This window comes from Heterodontus francisci, chromosome 25 (assembly GCF_036365525.1).
Source record: "Heterodontus francisci isolate sHetFra1 chromosome 25, sHetFra1.hap1, whole genome shotgun sequence".
NCBI lineage: Eukaryota > Metazoa > Chordata > Chondrichthyes > Heterodontiformes > Heterodontidae > Heterodontus > Heterodontus francisci.
In genome coordinates this window covers 71,424,950-71,442,733 of record NC_090395.1, presented here as the reverse complement: position 1 = coordinate 71,442,733, position 17,784 = coordinate 71,424,950, and the positions used below count along the sequence as shown (strand labels likewise).

The following is a 17,784-nucleotide window of genomic DNA, read 5'->3' as shown; positions in this document are numbered from 1 at the left end:
CTCCAGCTGTTCACAATATATATCAATGACTTGGATGTGGGGACCAAATGTAATATTTCTAAGTTTGTGGATGATGCAAAACTAGATGGGAATGTGTGTTGAAAATGCAAAGCAGCTTCAAGGGGATTTGGACAGACTTAGTGAGTGGGCAAGAACGTGGCAGATGGAATATAACATGGAAAAATGTGAGGTTATCCATTTTGGTAGGAGGAATAGATGTGCAGAGTATTTCATTAATGGTAAGAGATTAAAAAGTGTACATGTACAAAGGGACCTGGGCATTCTCATCAATAAGTCACTGAAAGCTAACATGCTGGTGCAGCAAGCAATAAAGAAGTCTAATGGCATATTAGTCTTTATCGCAAGAGGAGTTGAGTACAGGAGTAGTGAAGTCTTGCTTCAATTGTATAGAACCTTGGTTAGACCACACCTGGAGTACTGTGTGCAGTTTTGGTCCCCTTACCCTTAGGAAGGATATTATTACCATAGAGGGTGTGCAACGAAGGTTCACCAGACTTGTTTCCAGGATGGCAGGACTGTCCTATGAAGAGAGGTTGGGGAAACTGGGCCTGTATTCTCTAGAGTTTCGAAGAATGAGAGGTGATCTCATTGAAACCTATGAAATACTTAAAGGGATGGACAGGGTAGATGCAGGTAAGATGTTTCCCATGGTTGGGGAGTCTAGAACCAGGGGACACAATTTCAAAATAAGGGGGAAGCCACTTAGGACAGAGATGAGGAGAAATCTTTTTACTCAGAGGGTTGTGAATCTTTGGAATTCTCTACCCCAGAGAGCTGTGGAAGCTCAGTCATTGAGTATGTTTAAAGTAGAGATTGACAGATTTCTAAATACCAAAGACATAAAGGGATATGGGGATAGTGTGGGAAAAAGGCATTGAAGTGGATGATCAGCCATAGAAACATAGAAAAATAGGAGCAGGAGTAGGCCATTCGGCCTTTCGGGCCTGCTCCACCATTCAAAAAAGATCATGGCTGATCGTCTAATTCAGTACCCAGTTCCTGCTTTCTCCCCATATCCCTTGACCCCTTTGGCATTAAGAAATGTATCTATCTCCTTCTTGAATATATTTAATGACTTGGCCTCCACTGATGTCTGCGGTAGAGAATTCCACAGGTTCACCACCCTCTGAGTGAAGAAATTTCTCCTCATCTCAGTTCTAAATGGCATACCCCATATCCTAAAACTGTGACCACTGGTTCTGGACTCCCCAGCCATCAGGAACATCCTCCCTGCATCTAGCCTGTCTAGTCCTGTTAGAATTTTATAGGTTTCTATGAGATCCCCTCTCATTCTTCTAAACTCTAGTGAATTGGGCCGATTCGATCCAATCTCTCCTCATACGTCAATCTTGCTATCCCAGGAATCAGCCTAGTAAATCTTCTTTGCACTCCCTCCATGGCAAGAACATCCTTCCTAAGATAAAGAGACCAAAACTGCACACAATACTCCAGATGTGGTCTCAGCAAGGCCCCGTATAACTGCAGTAAGACATCCTTGCTCCTGTACTCAAATCCTCTTGCAATGAAGGCCAACAAACCATTCGCCTTCCTAACTGCTTGCTGCACCTGAATGCTTGTTTTCAGCAACTGGTAAGGACACCCAGGTCTCGTTGCACCTCCCCCTTTCCCAATCTATCATCATTCAGATAATGATCTGCCTTTCTGTTTTTACAACCAATGTGGAGAACCTCACATTTATCCATGTTATACGGCATCTGCCATGCATTTGCCCACTCACCCAACTTGTCCAAATCACATTGGAGCCTCTTTGCATCCTCCTCACAGCTCACTTTCCTCCCCAGCTTTGTGTCATCTGCAAACTTGGAAATGTTACATTTAGTTCCCTCACACAAGTCATGAATATATATTGTGAATAACTGGGGCCCAAGCACTGATCCCTGCGGTACCCCACTAGTCACTGCCTGCCACGTGGAAAAAGACCTCTTTATTCCTCCTCTTGTTTCTTGTCTGTCAACCAATTCGCAATCCATGCCAGTATATTACCTCCAATCCCATGTGCATTAATTTTGCACACTAATCTCTTATGTGGGACCTTATCAAAAGCTTTCTGAAAATCCAAATACACCACATCCACTGGTTCTCCCTTATCTATTCTACTAGTTACATCCTCAAAAAACTCCCTTTCGTAAACCCATGCTGACTTTGTCCAATCCCGTTTATGCTTTCTAGGTGTTCTGCTACCACATCCTTTATAATAGACTCTAGCATTTTCCCCACTGCTGATGTAAAGCTAACTGGTCTGTAATTCCCTGTTTTTTCCCTCCCTCCTTTTTTTAAATAGTGAGGTTATATTTGCCACCCTCTAATCTGTAGGAACTGCTCCAGAGTCTATAGAATTTTGGAAGATGACCACCAATGCATCCACTATTTCCAGGGCCACTTCCTTTAGTACTCTGGGATGTAGATTATCAGGCCCTGTTGATTTGTCAGCCTTTAACCCCATTAATTTCCTTAGCACAATTTTTTTTATGAATGCTGATTTCCTTCAATTCCTCCCTCTCATTAGACCCTTGGTTCGCTAACATTTCTGGGAGGTTATTTGTGTCCTTGTTTGTGAAGACAGCACCAAAGTATTTGCTTAATTGTTCTGCCATTTCTTTGTTCCCCATTATAATTCCCCATCAATATATCGTATGGCAGAGTAGGCTCGATGGGCTGAATGGCCTACTCCTGCTCCTATCTTCCTATGTAAATTCAGAGTGGAGGGGCGGATAGAGGGGGTGTAGGTGGGGAGGGAAATTAGAGCCCAAAATTTCGTGTAAATTTGGAGAAAATTAACAAAACATTTTTATTATTATTTTGAACATTTTAAGCATCAAGAAACTAGTAAAAATGTTAATATGGAACAATTAAGCTAAATGACAACCAGCAATTATTTAGACAGTACAGACACACAATGTTAATGGGCCTCCGTGGCAGTTTCAAAATTAATGTAATATCAGTTTCGATCATTCGAAAATACTGTCAGGCTATTTCCAGGTTAAAAATATATTTATAGTAATTGTGAATAGACTGAAAATCAGGAACAGATAAAATTAAAGTAGCTCATCACCACCATAATATAGTGAAGCACAAAAATGTTATTAAAATCTGACTGAATTATGAAATAGTTAATGTTAAAGTTTAATTTTGGTGTCTATGCTAGTAACAGTTTTTAACAATCACTGTCCACTGTGTAGTCATTTTGTTAATAACGTTGCTGTATAATTATCAAAACATGAACATACATCCTCACATCACAGACACGATAGACATGCATCTCCAGTCAGGATTATTGACCAGAAAACCTGAGACTGACAACTCGATCTATGTATAAAATCATAGAATCTTACTCATTGGAGTTTAGAAGAATGAAACATGTAAGATTCTGATGGGGCTTGACAGGGTAGATGCTCTCCCCCTCGTGGGGGAATCTAGAACTAGGGGGCACAGTTTCAGAATTAGGGATTCTCCATTTAAGATGCATATAAGGAGGAATTTCTTCTCTCAGAGGGTCATTAATCGTTGGAATTCTCTACCCGGAGAGGGGACCGGGTAGCTTAAATGGCTAGCAAGTGGTTCAAAACAACATCAACAGCACAGGTTCAACTCCAGTCTGAGGGAGGCCACAGGAAACCACCACATAGACCCTCTTCCCTAGTCATTCTCATCTCTCCTGGGTGGAGAAAAGGAGCAGAGGACCTGTCCTTGGGCGGACCATAACTGTGACACAACACAACACCCCAGAGAGCAGTGGAGGTTGAGTAATTGGGGAGGGGGCAGGCAGGAAGTGAAGTTAAGGCCACGATCAGATCAACCATGATCTTACCGAATGGCAGAGCAGGCTTGAGGGGCTGAATGGCCTACTCCTGCTTCTGTTTCTTATGTTTGTTCTTATGTACAGCACAGAAGGAGGTCATTTGGTCCATTATGCCCATGCAAAGAGCTATCGAATGACTCCCACTCCCCTGTTCTTTCCCCAAATCCCTGAAAATTTTTCCTTTTCACGTATACATCTGATTATCATACAATCTGACAGCACAGAAGGAGGCCATTTGGTCCATCGTGTCTGCACTGGCTCTTTGAATACGCAATCTAATTTGTCCCATACCCACCTTTGTCTTTCCTCAGAGCCCTGCAAATTTTCCATTTAACCAATTCCCTTCTGAAAGTTACTATTGAATCTGCTTCCATCACCCTTTCAGGCAGCACATTCCAGATCACAACAACTCGCTGCGGAAAAAGAAAGTCCTCCTTATTTCCCCTCTGGTGCCAATTATCTTAAGTCAGTGCTCTCTGGTTACCAACACTCCTGTCAGTAGAAACATTTCTCCTTATTTACTTTCCCAAAATCCTTCGTAATTTTAAACGCCATTAAATCTCACCTTAATCCTCTCTGCTCTAAAGAAAACACTGGCAGCTTCCCTAGTCTCTGTTTGCCGTTTGTAGCTTTGGCAAGGGAAATTCTAATCCGGGTGAAAACTCCATTCATTTATTGACCAGTAGCCGTGATTCTAGCCGAGAACAGCTCATTTAATGTAGACTAATGATCAGATCTGACTCTCCCTGATCTGCACAGCTCCATTACTAACTAAATAAATTCTCTGGGGCCTCCTTGGAAGCCTCACCATTTTACGTTATATATTGGGTGGCAGTATGATCAAAGACAACTGTAACAGTGGCAGATACCTCATGGGTTTAACCCTTGCAATGGCTTGAAGCAGAGGAAGACTTGGAGAAAGTGTAAGAAAAGGTAACCATTATTTATTTAGTAATACAGCACTGAAACAGGCCCTTCAGCCCATCGAGTCTGTGCTGACCATCAACCACCCATTTTTACTAATCCTACATTAATTCCATATTCATACCACATCCCTTCAATTCCCCTACCTAAACTAGGGACAATTTACAATGGCCAATTTACCTATCAACCTGCAAGTCTTTGACTGTGGGAGGAAACCGGAGTACTCAGCAGAATCCCACACGGTCACAGGGAGAACTTGCAAACTCCGCACAGGCAGTACCCAGAATTGAACCCAGGTCACTAGAGCTGTGAGGCTGCGGTGCTAACCACTGCACCACCGTGCCGCCTATAAACAGGAACATTTTCTTTATTCATTCATGGGATGCGAGCGTCACTGGCAAGGCCAGAATTTATTGCCCATCCCTAATTGCCCTTGATAAGATGGTGGTGAGTTGTAGGAGGAGGCCATTTAGCCCCTTGAGCCTGTTCTGCCATTCAATGAGATCATGGCTGATCTGTATCTTAACTCCATCCACCTGCCTTGGTTCCATATCCTTTTATACCCTGGGCTAGCAAAAATTTATAAATCTCAGCTTTAAAACTGAATTAATATCTACTGCTTTTTATGGGAGAGAGGTCCACACATCTACCCACCTCTCCCCCTTGCCCCCCCCCCCGCATTGCATGAAGTGTTTCCTAACTTCTCTCCTGAATTGCCTGGTTCTAATTTTGTGATAGCCCCTTGTCCTAAACTCTCCCATTTCAGCAGAAAAAAATCTCTCTCCAACTACCTAATCAATTCCTAATAAAATCCTAAAAATCTCAATCAAATATCCCCTTAACCTTCTGCATTTGACAGAGTACAAGCTTAGTTAATGTAATCTCTCCTCATAATCCAACTGTTGGATGCCTGGTAACATTCTGGTGAATTTGCTCTGAGCTGCTTTTTATGGTGCAGTACCTGGAACTGTGCACAGGTGATAGGTTTTCTCAACTCATAATCTTCTTTGAAACACTGGGTCAGCAAATAGTGATTAACTCTGTTCAGTTACGAGGAGCTTTATAAACAAAGGCTTCAGACTCAGTGATCGGCAAAATCTACCAGTCAAGATCTATAACCAACAAAATGGGCACACATGCATCTACAAAGGGCATAGGGCTTGTCGGCCAACATATTTATCAATGTCTTGAAGATTGAGACTTTAGCCCTCTGGGTCTGTTGGAGATGGGCACAGCCAACGAGCGTGAGATCTAATTTTCCAGGGCAGCAGGCACCAAATAGAATGGCTGTTCTTAACTCTATTGTGTAGGTCTGTGCTGGATGATAATGCTGAACCAATGCAGTTCCAACAACATTTAAGAAGCTTGACACCAATCCAGAGGCCCGCTTGATTGGCACTCCTTTTACCACCTTAAACATTCCCTCCACCACTGGTGCACAGTGGCAGCAGTGTGTACCATTTACAAGATACACTGCAGCAACTCACCAAGCCTCCTTCGACAGCACCTTTCAAACCTGCAACCTCTACCGCCTAAAAGAACAGGGCAGCAGGTGCATGGGAACCTCCAAGTTTCCCTCCAGGTCACGCACCATCCTGATTTGGAAAAATATCGCCATTCATTCACTGTCGCTGGGTCAAAATCCTGGAACTCCCTTCCTAACAGCACTGTGGGAGCACTTTCGGCACACTGCAGCAGTTCAAGAAGGCAGCTCATCACTACCTTCTCAAGGTCAATTAGGGATGGGCAATAAATGCTAGTCTTGCCAGCGATGCTCACATCCCATGAACGAATCAAATAAAATAGAGCCTTTTTATCTAGTTAACACAATGATGTGATAGCATGAGTTCCTGGATGAGCTATCCAACAAAATCAATGTGCAGTGATAGAGAAATCTGGGCAGTTAACCACCTCAAGAGCAGCAGCTGCTTGATTGTCTCATCAAGGTGCGTGATATAAGTGCTGGGGGTGGTGTTTGCACTTTATCCCCTCTTTTCTCACCAGGGGGTAATTAGACCAAGACTTTCTATCATCAGGAATTCAGATCCCACTGTTTTCTACCCATTATGAAGTGCAACCACTTGTAGAAACACTGTCTGATAATTCGCTGCCTCAGCAAGTGGCCCTGTAGCATGTTGACTACCCCCCTTTGCACTGAGATCAGTTAACTCAGCAGAGGCCTTCTCTTTGCCCAGCATGACTCAGGTCCACATTGAGCATCATGCTGAACTATGATGAACCATGAGCAAAGGCTCAAAATAAATTAAGGAAAATTATCAAGTATTTAGATCAAATGAAGACTTTATATTAATATAGAGCCTTTTATGACCTCAGGATGTCCTAAAGCACTCCACAGCTAATGAAGGACCTTTTGAGGAGTTATCACAGTTGAATTGTAGGAAACATGATAACCAATCTGCCCATAGCAAGCTCCTACAGCAGCAATATCATAATGTGCTGATAATCTGTTCTGGTGACGTTGGTTGAGTGATAAATATTGTTCAGGATACCAGTGCTTTTCCTCGAGAAAAAGCATGGGATCTTTTGCATCTAAGAGGCCAGAAGCGACCTCAGTTTAATGTCTCATTTGAAAGACGGCATCTCTGATAGTGCAGCACTCCCTCAGTACTGCAGTGAAGTGTCAGCCTAGATTTTATGCTCAAGTCTCTGAAGTGGGACTTGAATGCACAACCTTCTGATTCAGAATCGGGTATTCACAGCATGGTAACCATTGCAGAAATGACAGGGAACAAAAAGACTGATGGTCAACAGAGAAAGCTTATCACTGTACTTCAAGACGAAAGAACGTTGTATTGTTCAGTTAGAAGCTATCAATAATTGATGACGGAGCTTGTAATATCAATAGGCAAAGTAACTCATACAGCCGAATGCATTTGCTTAATAAAATAGAGCCCACTATTTAAATTGAAACAACTGACCACAAAATGAGTGAGCCCCCAGTTGAGGAGAAAGGGCTGGCATCGTCTATGACTACAATGTGGGGAAACATGATATTCTGAACCAAGAATTAGCTTGTGATGACCCACTGGCATTTCAGTGACAGTAGATAGGAGCAGGGGAAGCTGGGGTTGCATGTTTTGCTGATAGAAGGCCATGTTTCTCTTTAGGAAAGCTGAGATGAAGTTGGCTCCTGATCGCGAGGCCGGGTACTGCATGAAACTCGTGTACGGCTTTATTAGTGTATTGAACATTAACACACTCGCTTGACATGACATTGCATGTGATGTTTAACACGGGTTAACTCTTCCTTTAAAACAGCAGAAAAAGGAATGTCACCAAACACATCAAAGACATATGAAAAATGTTAATGCTACCCCAACACGTTACTATCAAGCAAATGCAGTACTGCCACACAAACATGCCAGGTCATGCTAACAAGTCCCTGTCTGTAAAACGTGTTAACATTGCACAAACATAAAGGGAGTGAATTTCCTCAAAGTTTTCCCCATAACTTTTCAGAAGCCTTGCTCTGCACATAAATGGGGTTTACGTAGAAGTTACAGTTGTGGATCCCTGAGGAAAGTCCCCCCCAATGTCACAAAAACACACTAACGTCACTCAAATATGCTAACCTCAAGCAAACATATTAATGCCACACAAATGCATCGATATCACACGAAATGTGTTAAATACTCATGTAGAAACATCACAAAGAGTAATTCCTTGGCTCAGTTTCGCCAAAGTCCTTCACTTTTGATATGAATTGTGGAGGATAAAGATTATATTAGGCCAGGTACTTGCATATTACATCTATATTCCCAAATTTTTAGTTTAGTTTAGAGAGATACAGCACTGAAACAGGCCCTTTGGCCCACCGAGTCTGTGCCGACCATCAACCACCCATTTATACTAATCCTACACTAATCCCATATTCCTACCACATCCCCACCTGTCCCTATATTTCCCTACCACCTGCCTACACTAGGGGCAATTTATAATGGCCAATTTACCTATCAACCTGCAAGTCTTTTGGCTGTGGGAGGAAACCGGAGCACCCGGAGAAAACCCACGCAGACACAGGGAGAACTTGCAAACTCCACACAGGCAGTACCCAGAATTGAACCCGGGACGCTGGAGCTGTGAGGCTGCGGTGCTAACCACTGCGCCACTGTGCCGCCCCAGCTATGAGGATTCTCTTTCAATCTGACTGACTCAAGTAATGTTTTATGTCCTGTTGTTCTGAAATTGTGATGATATTTGATTCATATCCATCCAATGCTTGGGTTGGTATTACAACAGAGATCTTCACTCATCACCACTTGGTACATATCTCCTTACTAATTTACCATATTTTGTTTTATAATTCGTCCTTTGTCACTATCGGATATTGCTACCAATCGAGAAGGGAGCGGGCTATCTGTTGTATTGGAGACCTGGGACTGAATCTTCCCGAGAAACTGTCAGAAATTTATTGGTATTGTGAGTCTTACATCATCCCTAAAGGATTGTGTAGCATTTTCAAACTACAGTGGAAATATGATTACATTGTGATCAGAATAATAAGAGGGGGCAGTAGTTTTTGGTGATAGTGTCAAAGTGGATGACAGTGAATAATATACCCTTTTTAGACCCTATCCAATTCTCTTTTCTATTGCCTTAGGAAGGATATTTTGGCCATGGAGAGAATGCAGCATAGTTTTACGAGAATGATACCTTGTCTCAAAGGATTTAGCTAAGAGGAGAGATTAAACAAACTGGGGTTGTATTCTCTGAAATTTAGAAGGTTAAGGAGTGATTTGATTGAACTTTTCAAGATATTAAAGGGAACAGATAGGATAGGATAGATAGAGAAACACGATTTCTGTTGGTTGGGGAGTTTAGGATGAGGGAGCACAGTCTAACGACTAGAGCTCAGCCTATCAGGAGTGAAATTAGGTAACACTTCTTCACGCAGAGGCTGGTGGAGGTTTGGAACTCTTCTGCAAACGGCAATTGATGCTCGATCAATTGTTAAATTCAAATCTAAGATGGATAGATTTTTTTTTTAGCTAAAGATATTACGGGATTATGTGGTAAAGGCAGGTATATGGAGCTAGGTCAAAGATCAGCCATGATCTCATTGACTGGAGGGACAGGCTTAACGGGCTAAAAGGCCTCCTCCTGTTCCTATGTTCCTGTGCTGATTCCCAAGGTGCTTTATGTATTAAGGGTATAGAGCAAGGTGGGTAAATGGAGTTTTTCTCCCAGTCAGTGTGTGCCTGTCGTATCAGTATTTTCAATGTAGCCTTTTCTACCTCATCAGTAGAAGCAAGCATGGAGGAGCAGAAAGCAACCATTTGGCCCATAGAAACCACGCTATATACAACAAGGATCACTTTTCCGATCTATCGGGCGGTCTCTTTCGGCAGGAGCATTGTGTCAGAAATTTAGGCGTGCATAATACACCATTTTCCCAATCTTATCAAACGTTGGTAAAGTTGTACAAAGCACATGGCTGAAGTTTTACACCTCACTACAGGAGAGGACTGGTGACGGATGGGGGGGGGGATGGTGATGAGGGGGGTCGTAAAATTGAGGGGGAGGCAGAGGGTGCTATTCCCGACGCCTTCCCACCACCGTTACAATTTTACCAGAGTCGGTGGTGGCAAGAAACAGCCCACTCGCCCCAGGCCAATCAAGGCCCTTAAGTGGCCAATTAACATAGGCCCCACAGAAGGCCAGCAGGTAAAACCTGGCAGCCTTCTTGTGGGCTGCTAGAGGGGCCCACCTAATCAGGAAGCCCCAACCGCCCCACTGAAATAAAGTCCCCCTCCTCACCCCGCAACCGAACCCCCCCCTCCAATCGGCCGGGCCCCGGCGAAGCCCCGAAAAGCTACCTCCCTTCTGGGGCCTACGTTCACAATCCTGCTGTGGCTGGGTGCAGTCCCAGAAGTGGCCACTGCTCCTACTGATCAGCCGGCAGCTCTTGGAGGCAGGAGTTCCTGCCTCAGAGAGGTGGAAGCCCCACACAAGTCCAATTAAGAGCCTGGGGAGCATAAAATCCTGCCATGGCTCCCCAGGTCCTGTTGAGGCAGGCTTGACTTTTGGGCGAGGCCTTCTACCCAAGGTAAAATTCCACCAATGTCTGAATTTTTTTTACAAAGTGATTATTGACAACGCAGCTAGCAGCTGACGTCATAAGACTGCGCCAATTCCCCTCCCCAGCCCGCTCGCTTCCCCTACCACCCGCCTTTCCCCAGACTGCTCGTGCTCTCCCTCTGGCCATTGTGTGCTGCCATGTGTTTAGGTTGCCTTCGTGTGATTATTTGAGCAGCGCCATCTTTAGTCCTGGCAGCTGCTTGATGTTGCAGACTGTGACGTTTTAGTGGCACAGGCCGCATTTGCGCATCTAGTCGTTGCGTTGTCAGCAAATGCAGCTTTTAAAAAAATATTCGTTCCTGGGACGTGAGCATCACCGGCTAGGTCAGAATTTATTGCCCATCCCTAATTGCCCTTGAGAATGTGGTGGTGAGCTGCCTTCTTGAACTGCCTCAGTCCATGTGGGGTAGGTACACCCACAGTGCTGTTAGGAAGGGAGTTCCAGGATTTTGACCCAGCAACAATGAAGGAACGGTGATATAGTTCCATGTCAGGATGGTGTGTGGCTTGGAGGGGAACTTGCAGATGGTGGTGTTTGCATGCATCTGCTGCCCTTGTCCTTCTAGGTGGTAGAGGTTGCGTGTTTGGAAGGTGTTGTCTAAGGAGCTTTGGTGCGTTGCTGCTGTGCATCTTGTAGATGGTACACACTGCTGCCACTGTGCGGCAGTGGTGGAGGGAGTGAATATTTGTTGATGGGATGCTCATCAAGCGGGCTGCTTTGTCCTGAATGGTGTTGAGCTTTTTCAGTGTTGTTGGAGCTGCACTCATCCAGGCAAGTGGACAGTATTCCATCACACTCCTGACTTGTGCCTTGTAGATGGTGGACAGGCTTTGGGGAGTCAGGAGGTGAGTTACTCGCAGCAGGATTCCTAGCCTCTGACCTGCTCTTGTAGCCACAGTATTTATATGGCTACTCCAGTTCAGTTTCTGGTCAATGGTAGCCCCTAGGTTGTTGATAGTGGGGGATTCAGCGATGGTAATGCCATTGAATGTCAAGAGGAGTTGGTTAGATTCTCTCTTGTTGGAGATGGTCATTGCCTGGCACTTGTGTGGTGCGAATGTTACCTGCCACTTATCAGCCCAAGCCTGAATATTGTCCAGGTCTTGCTGCATTTCTACACAGACTGCTTCAGTATCTGAGGAGTCGCGAATGGTGCCAAACATTGTGCAATCATCAGCGAACATCCCCACTTCTGACCTTATGATTGAAGGAAGGTCATTGATGAAACAGCTGAAGATGGTTGAGCCTAGGACACTACCCTGAGGAACTCCTGCAGTGATGCCCTCAGGTTCTTCTTCCAAGAGACTGTGAAGTCATAAAATTACTCCCCATGTGCAATCTGCTAACCACAAACTCTACCCAGTTAACCTCCTGTGTGAAAGTTCCCCAAAAGCAATCAAGCTGAACTCCAGACTCCGCTTCACATTGCAACAATAAAACAACAACTTATATTTGTATAGTGCCTCTTAGCGTAATAAAACGTCCCAAAACACTTCACAGGATCGTTATAAAACAAAAGATCACCACTCGTTAACCCCAGGTTGCTTCCCCTCCTCAAGTCCTAGCAAAACGGGACACACCCTGTTCCCTGTAATGTTTGATTCTCTCAATTTGTCTCTGTCCCTTATCAGCCTCATTCCCAATGGGATATTTATCTAACCACATTTTTAAAAAATCAATGTGGCATCAACTATATTATTGCTGGGAATCTGAGACAGGAGACAGCACATGACACTCAGTGTAGTGGCTATGTGATGCCTGAAGAGGTAGTGAAAGCAGATTTAACTTTCAAAAATGAATTGGATAATACTTGAAAAGGAGAGGTTTGAAGGTCTGTGCTGAGAGAGTAAGGGACTGAGACTAATTGGATAGGTCTTTCAAAAGAACTGGCACAGGTGTGATGGGCCGAATGAGCTATTTCTGTGCTGTTTGATTCTATATGTGGATTCAGATTCCCAGCAAATAAATTGCATCTCCGGTTGTCTTTTAACCACCCGCTATATTTAACCACCCGCTTGCAAAACTCAAAACACGGTGTCCAGCATTAGATGTGATTCCACGAATGGACAACATTTACTAAATAATCCACAGTGTGCTAAAAATTACACTGACAACCAATTTAAGATTGTCAGTAGGGCTCGCAGTGTGGTGCATTTGCGTGTACTGGAAGCTACATATATTAACATACAGGGCCATGTTCTTTGCGGACAGAAAGAACATGTACAAACATTGAGCCTGTTCCAGCTGAACAAAATAACTGATAGCCATTCGCTGGCTCATTCCTCAGGGCAATGCCTTGACCAATCAGCTGCCTGGTTTAAATTTCAAACAAAGCTTGGCAGTTAACTGTCAGTCGCCGTAAACTGGTGCATTCTCCATGGCAACTCCTCTACCAATCAGAGTTCACTTGCCAGCCAATCAGCACTCTCTCCTCATACAGTATAAAGTTGTTGTTTCCCTTCCATTAGTATTCTTGCGGATTGTCCTGATGAGTGCAAGACGAAAAGCTTCGACAACATGTCTCTATTTTCAGCAAAACTGTTTGATTTTCAGGTGATTTATCCCTTAATGTTCTGCCACATCCAGTCTCCTTGGGCCAACTGATTTTGTGTGTGTTCAGCAAACAAACACGAATAGTACGCTCAAACATTACTGCAATATGAAGCCTAGACTACTAAGTTATGCTGCTAAAGAAAGACTTGCATTTATATAGCACCCTTCATGCCCACAAGATGACCCAAAGCACTTAACAGTCAATTAAGTACTTTTGAAGTGTGGTCACTGTTATATGAATTTGCACACAGAAAACTCCCACAAACAGCAATTTAATAGTAAGCAGATAATCTGTTTTTGTGATGTTGCTTGAGGAATTGGCGAGAACACTGGGAAGAACTCCCCTGCTCTTCTTCAGAATAGTGTCACAGGATTGTTTATGTCCAACTGAGAGGGCAGACAAGGCCTCAATTTAACATACTATCTCAAAGACGGCACCTCCAACAGTGCAGTTCTACTCAATGGGGCGGCGGCCTAGATTTTTGTGCTCAAGTCCTGGATTAGGACTTGAACCCACAGCCTACTGCTTCAGAGCTGAGTGTGCTACCAACTGAAACACAGCTACCACCTAAAACCCAAATCCAATTAAAACTTTAACATAAAAGAAATCCATTACTTGTCTTTACTGGATATCAACAGCTCATGACAAACAAGTGGTTAACCTAGCCTACAGGTTCAGTACTTGGGCTTTATATCATCAACCAACAACAGCAACCTTCATTTATAAAGGATTGCAAAACATCCCAAAGTGCTACACAGGAGCTTTAGCAATCCGCACTTGATACCGTACCACATAGGGATAAGTGACTATGGCTTGGTTAAAGAGGTAGGTTTTAAATAGCGTTTTAAAGGAAGAGAGTGAGGTGGGGAGGCTGAGAGGTTTAGGGCGAGAACTCCAGAGCTTAGGGTTCAGGCAATTGAAAACATTGCCGCCAATGATGGAGCGATTAAAATTGGGGAGGCACAGGAGGCCAGAATTAGAGAAGCGCAGATATCTCAGAGGGTAGAAGGGCTGGAGGAGGTTACCAAGATAGGGAGGGACGAGACCAGGGAGGGATTTGAAAACAAGGATGAGGATTTTAAAAGTTGCCATACTTGGATCCAGCGTACGTCAGCGACTGTCAAAGAACAAAGAACAGTACAGCACAGGAACAGGCCATTCGGCCCTCCAAGCCTGCGCCGATCTTGATACCTGCCTAAACTAAAACCTTCTGCACTTCCGGGGACTGTATCCCTCTATTCCCATCCTATTCATGTATTTGTCAAGATGCCTCTTAAACGTCGCTATCGTACCTGCTTCCACCACCTCCCCCGGCAGCTAATTCCAGGCACTCACCACCCTCTGTGTAAAGAACTTGCCTCGCACATCCCCTCTAAACTTTGCCCCTCTCATCTTAAACCTATGTCCCTTAGTAACTGACTCTTCCACCCTGGGAAAAAGCTTCTGACTATCCACTCTGTCCATGCCGCTCATAACTTTGTAAACCTCTATCATGTCGCCCCTCCACCTCCATCGTTCCAGTGAAAACAATCCGAGTTTATCCAACCTCTCCTCATAGCTAATGCCTTCCAGACCAGGCAACATCCTAGTAAACCTCTTCTGTACCCTCTCCAAAGCCTCCACGTCCTTCTGGTAGTGTGGCGACCAGAATTGCACGCAATATTCCAAGTGTGGCCTAACTAAAGTTCTGTACAGCTGCAGCATGAGATGCCAATTTTTATACTCTATGCCCCAACCGATGAAGGCAAGCATGCCGTATGCCTTCTTGACTACCTTATCCACCTGCGTTGCCACTTTCAGTGACCTGTGGATCTGTACACCCAGATCTCTCTGCCTGTCAATACTCCTAAGGGTTCTGCCATTTACTGTACACTTCCCACCTGCATTAGATCTTCCAAAATGCATTACCTCATATTTGTCCGGATTAAACTCCATCTGCCGTTTCTCCGCCCAAGTCTCCAACCGATCTATATCCTGCTGTATCCTCTGACAAACCTCATCACTATCCGCAACTCCACCAACCTTTGTGTCATCCGCAAACTTACTAATCAGACCAGCTACATTTTCCACCAAATCATTTATATATACTACAAACAGCAAAGGTCCCAGCACTGATGCTTGTGGAACAGCACTAGTCACATCCCTCCATTCAGAAAAGCACTCTTCCACTGCTACCCTCTGTCTTCTATGACAGAGCCAGTTCTGTATCTATCTTGCCAGCTCACCTCTGATCCCATGTGACTTCACCTTTTGTACCAGTCTGCCATGAGGGACCTTGTCAAAGGCTTTACTGAAGTCCATATAGATAACATCCACTGCCCTTCCTTCATCAATCATCTTCGTCACTTCCTCAAAAAACGTGATGAAGTTAGTGAGACATGACCTCCCCTTCACAAAACCATGCTGCCTCTCGCTAATAAGTTCGTTTGTTTCCAAATGGGAGTAAATCCTGTCCCGAAGAATCCTTTCTAATAATTTCCCTACCACTGACGTAAGGCTCACCGGCGTATAATTTCCTGGATTATCCTTGCTACCCTTCTTAAACAAAGGAACAACATTGGCTATTCTCCAGTCCTCTGGGGCCTCACCTGTAGCCAATGAGGATGCAAAGATTTCTGTCAAGGCCCCAGCAATTTCTTCCCTTGCCTCCCTCAGTATTCTGGGGTAGATCCCATCAGGCCCTGGGGACTTATCTACCTTAATGCTTTGCAAGACACCCAACACCTCCTCCTTTTCGATAATGAGATGACTGAGACTATCTACACTCCCTTCCCTAGACCCATCATCCACCAAGTCCTTCTCTTTGGTGAATACTGATGCAAAGTACTCATTTCGTACCTCGCCCATTTCCGTTGGCTCCACACTTAGATTCCCTTCTCTGTCCTTGAGTGGGCCAACCCTTTCCCTAGTTACCCTCTTGCTCTTTATATACGTATAAAAAGCCTTAGGACTTTCCTTAATCCTGTTTGCCAATGACTTGTCATGACCCCTTTTAGCCTTTCTGACTCCTTGCTTAAGTTCCTTCCTACTGTCTTTATATTCCTCAAGGGATTCGTCGATTTCTAGCCTTCTAGCCCTTACGAATGCTTCCTTTCTCTTTTTGACTAAGCTCACAATATCCCGCGTTATCCAAGGTTCCCGAAACTTGCCAAACTTATCCTTCTTCCTCACTGGAACATGCTGGTCCTGGATTCTAATCAACTGACGTTTGAAAGAACGTTCAGAACATTCCAGAACTTGTCAGTACTCTGAGAGGTCTCGACAAACTTTTGAATGGCACAAGTCACATAACACGAATAATGACTTCCCAAAATGATTGAGCCAAGTACATCCAGTCAACAAAAGGCACTGGCAGAGCCAATTTTATGTAAATAAGGCTTCTCAATATTTCAAGCTCATTGGTGTATAAATGCTCATGCTCGCAATCATTATTGTATAACAATGAATCATCGTACAGGAAATGTTATGGGTAACATTAATTCAAACAGCAAATCTTGCCATTAGCACTCCTTTGGCAGTGAGTTACAGCAAATTCTCATTAACTTTAAAATCCTTCAGTTAATTGCCCTCCTTCCATTGATTTCTCAGGGCTTTTTATTCAATGATATTGGGGTTAACTGTCTGTCTGTTCTGATGAAATTTCATCGACCTAAAATGTTGGGGACGACTTTAACTAACTCAAAACCTACTCACTTAAACAGAGTTCAAATTGGACCCATTAACTCTGCTTCTCTCTCTACAGATGCTGTCAGACCTGCCGAGTATTTCTAGTGTTTTCTGTTTATATTTCAGATTTCCAACATCTGCAGCATTTTCTTTTTTTAATACAAACCCACTTCAACCTGGAGTGATTCTGCGATATCAGGTGCTGTATAAATGCAAGCTCTTTCTTTTCTTTCATAAATTCATCCCAGATTCCCGAGTCATGTCCTCAGAGGATGATGCTCATTCTCGAGAGTGCAATGTGAGAAAACTATCCCTCAGATTCCCTTTCAAATTGGATTTGTGAGCCCACACAAAAAGTTAATGGAAAGCAATGTTCTAGTTAATCTTTTCGGATTCGGGTGCATCAAATCCCTTACATCTTGTATCGTGGAATAATATAGCACAGAAGGACAACATTCATCCTATAGAGCCCCTGCTGTCTATCTAATTAGTGCAATCCCCTGCCTTTGAGTTTACCCAATTCTCTTTTGAAGGTTACTATTGAATCTGCTTCCACCACCCTTTCAGATAGCGCATTCCCGATCACAACAATTCACTGCACAAAAAAAGTTTCCTCAACTCCCCTTTAGTTCTTTTGCCAATTACCTTAAATCTGTGTCCTCTGGTTACCAATCTTCTTGGCAGTGTAAACTCAAAACC

The 17,784-nt window shown here is 43.8% G+C and overlaps 1 protein-coding gene and 1 long non-coding RNA gene across 4 annotated transcripts in view; one reads left to right on the top strand and one right to left on the bottom strand.

Annotated features, from left to right (window-relative positions):
• kcnd3 (potassium voltage-gated channel, Shal-related subfamily, member 3) overlaps window positions 1–17,784 on the bottom strand; it is a 313,717-nt gene that overhangs the window by 147,690 nt on the left and 148,243 nt on the right. The gene's annotated exons all lie outside the window — the stretch shown is intronic.
• LOC137383984 (uncharacterized) overlaps window positions 1–17,784 on the top strand; it is an 81,161-nt gene that overhangs the window by 61,803 nt on the left and 1,574 nt on the right. The window lies entirely within an intron of this gene.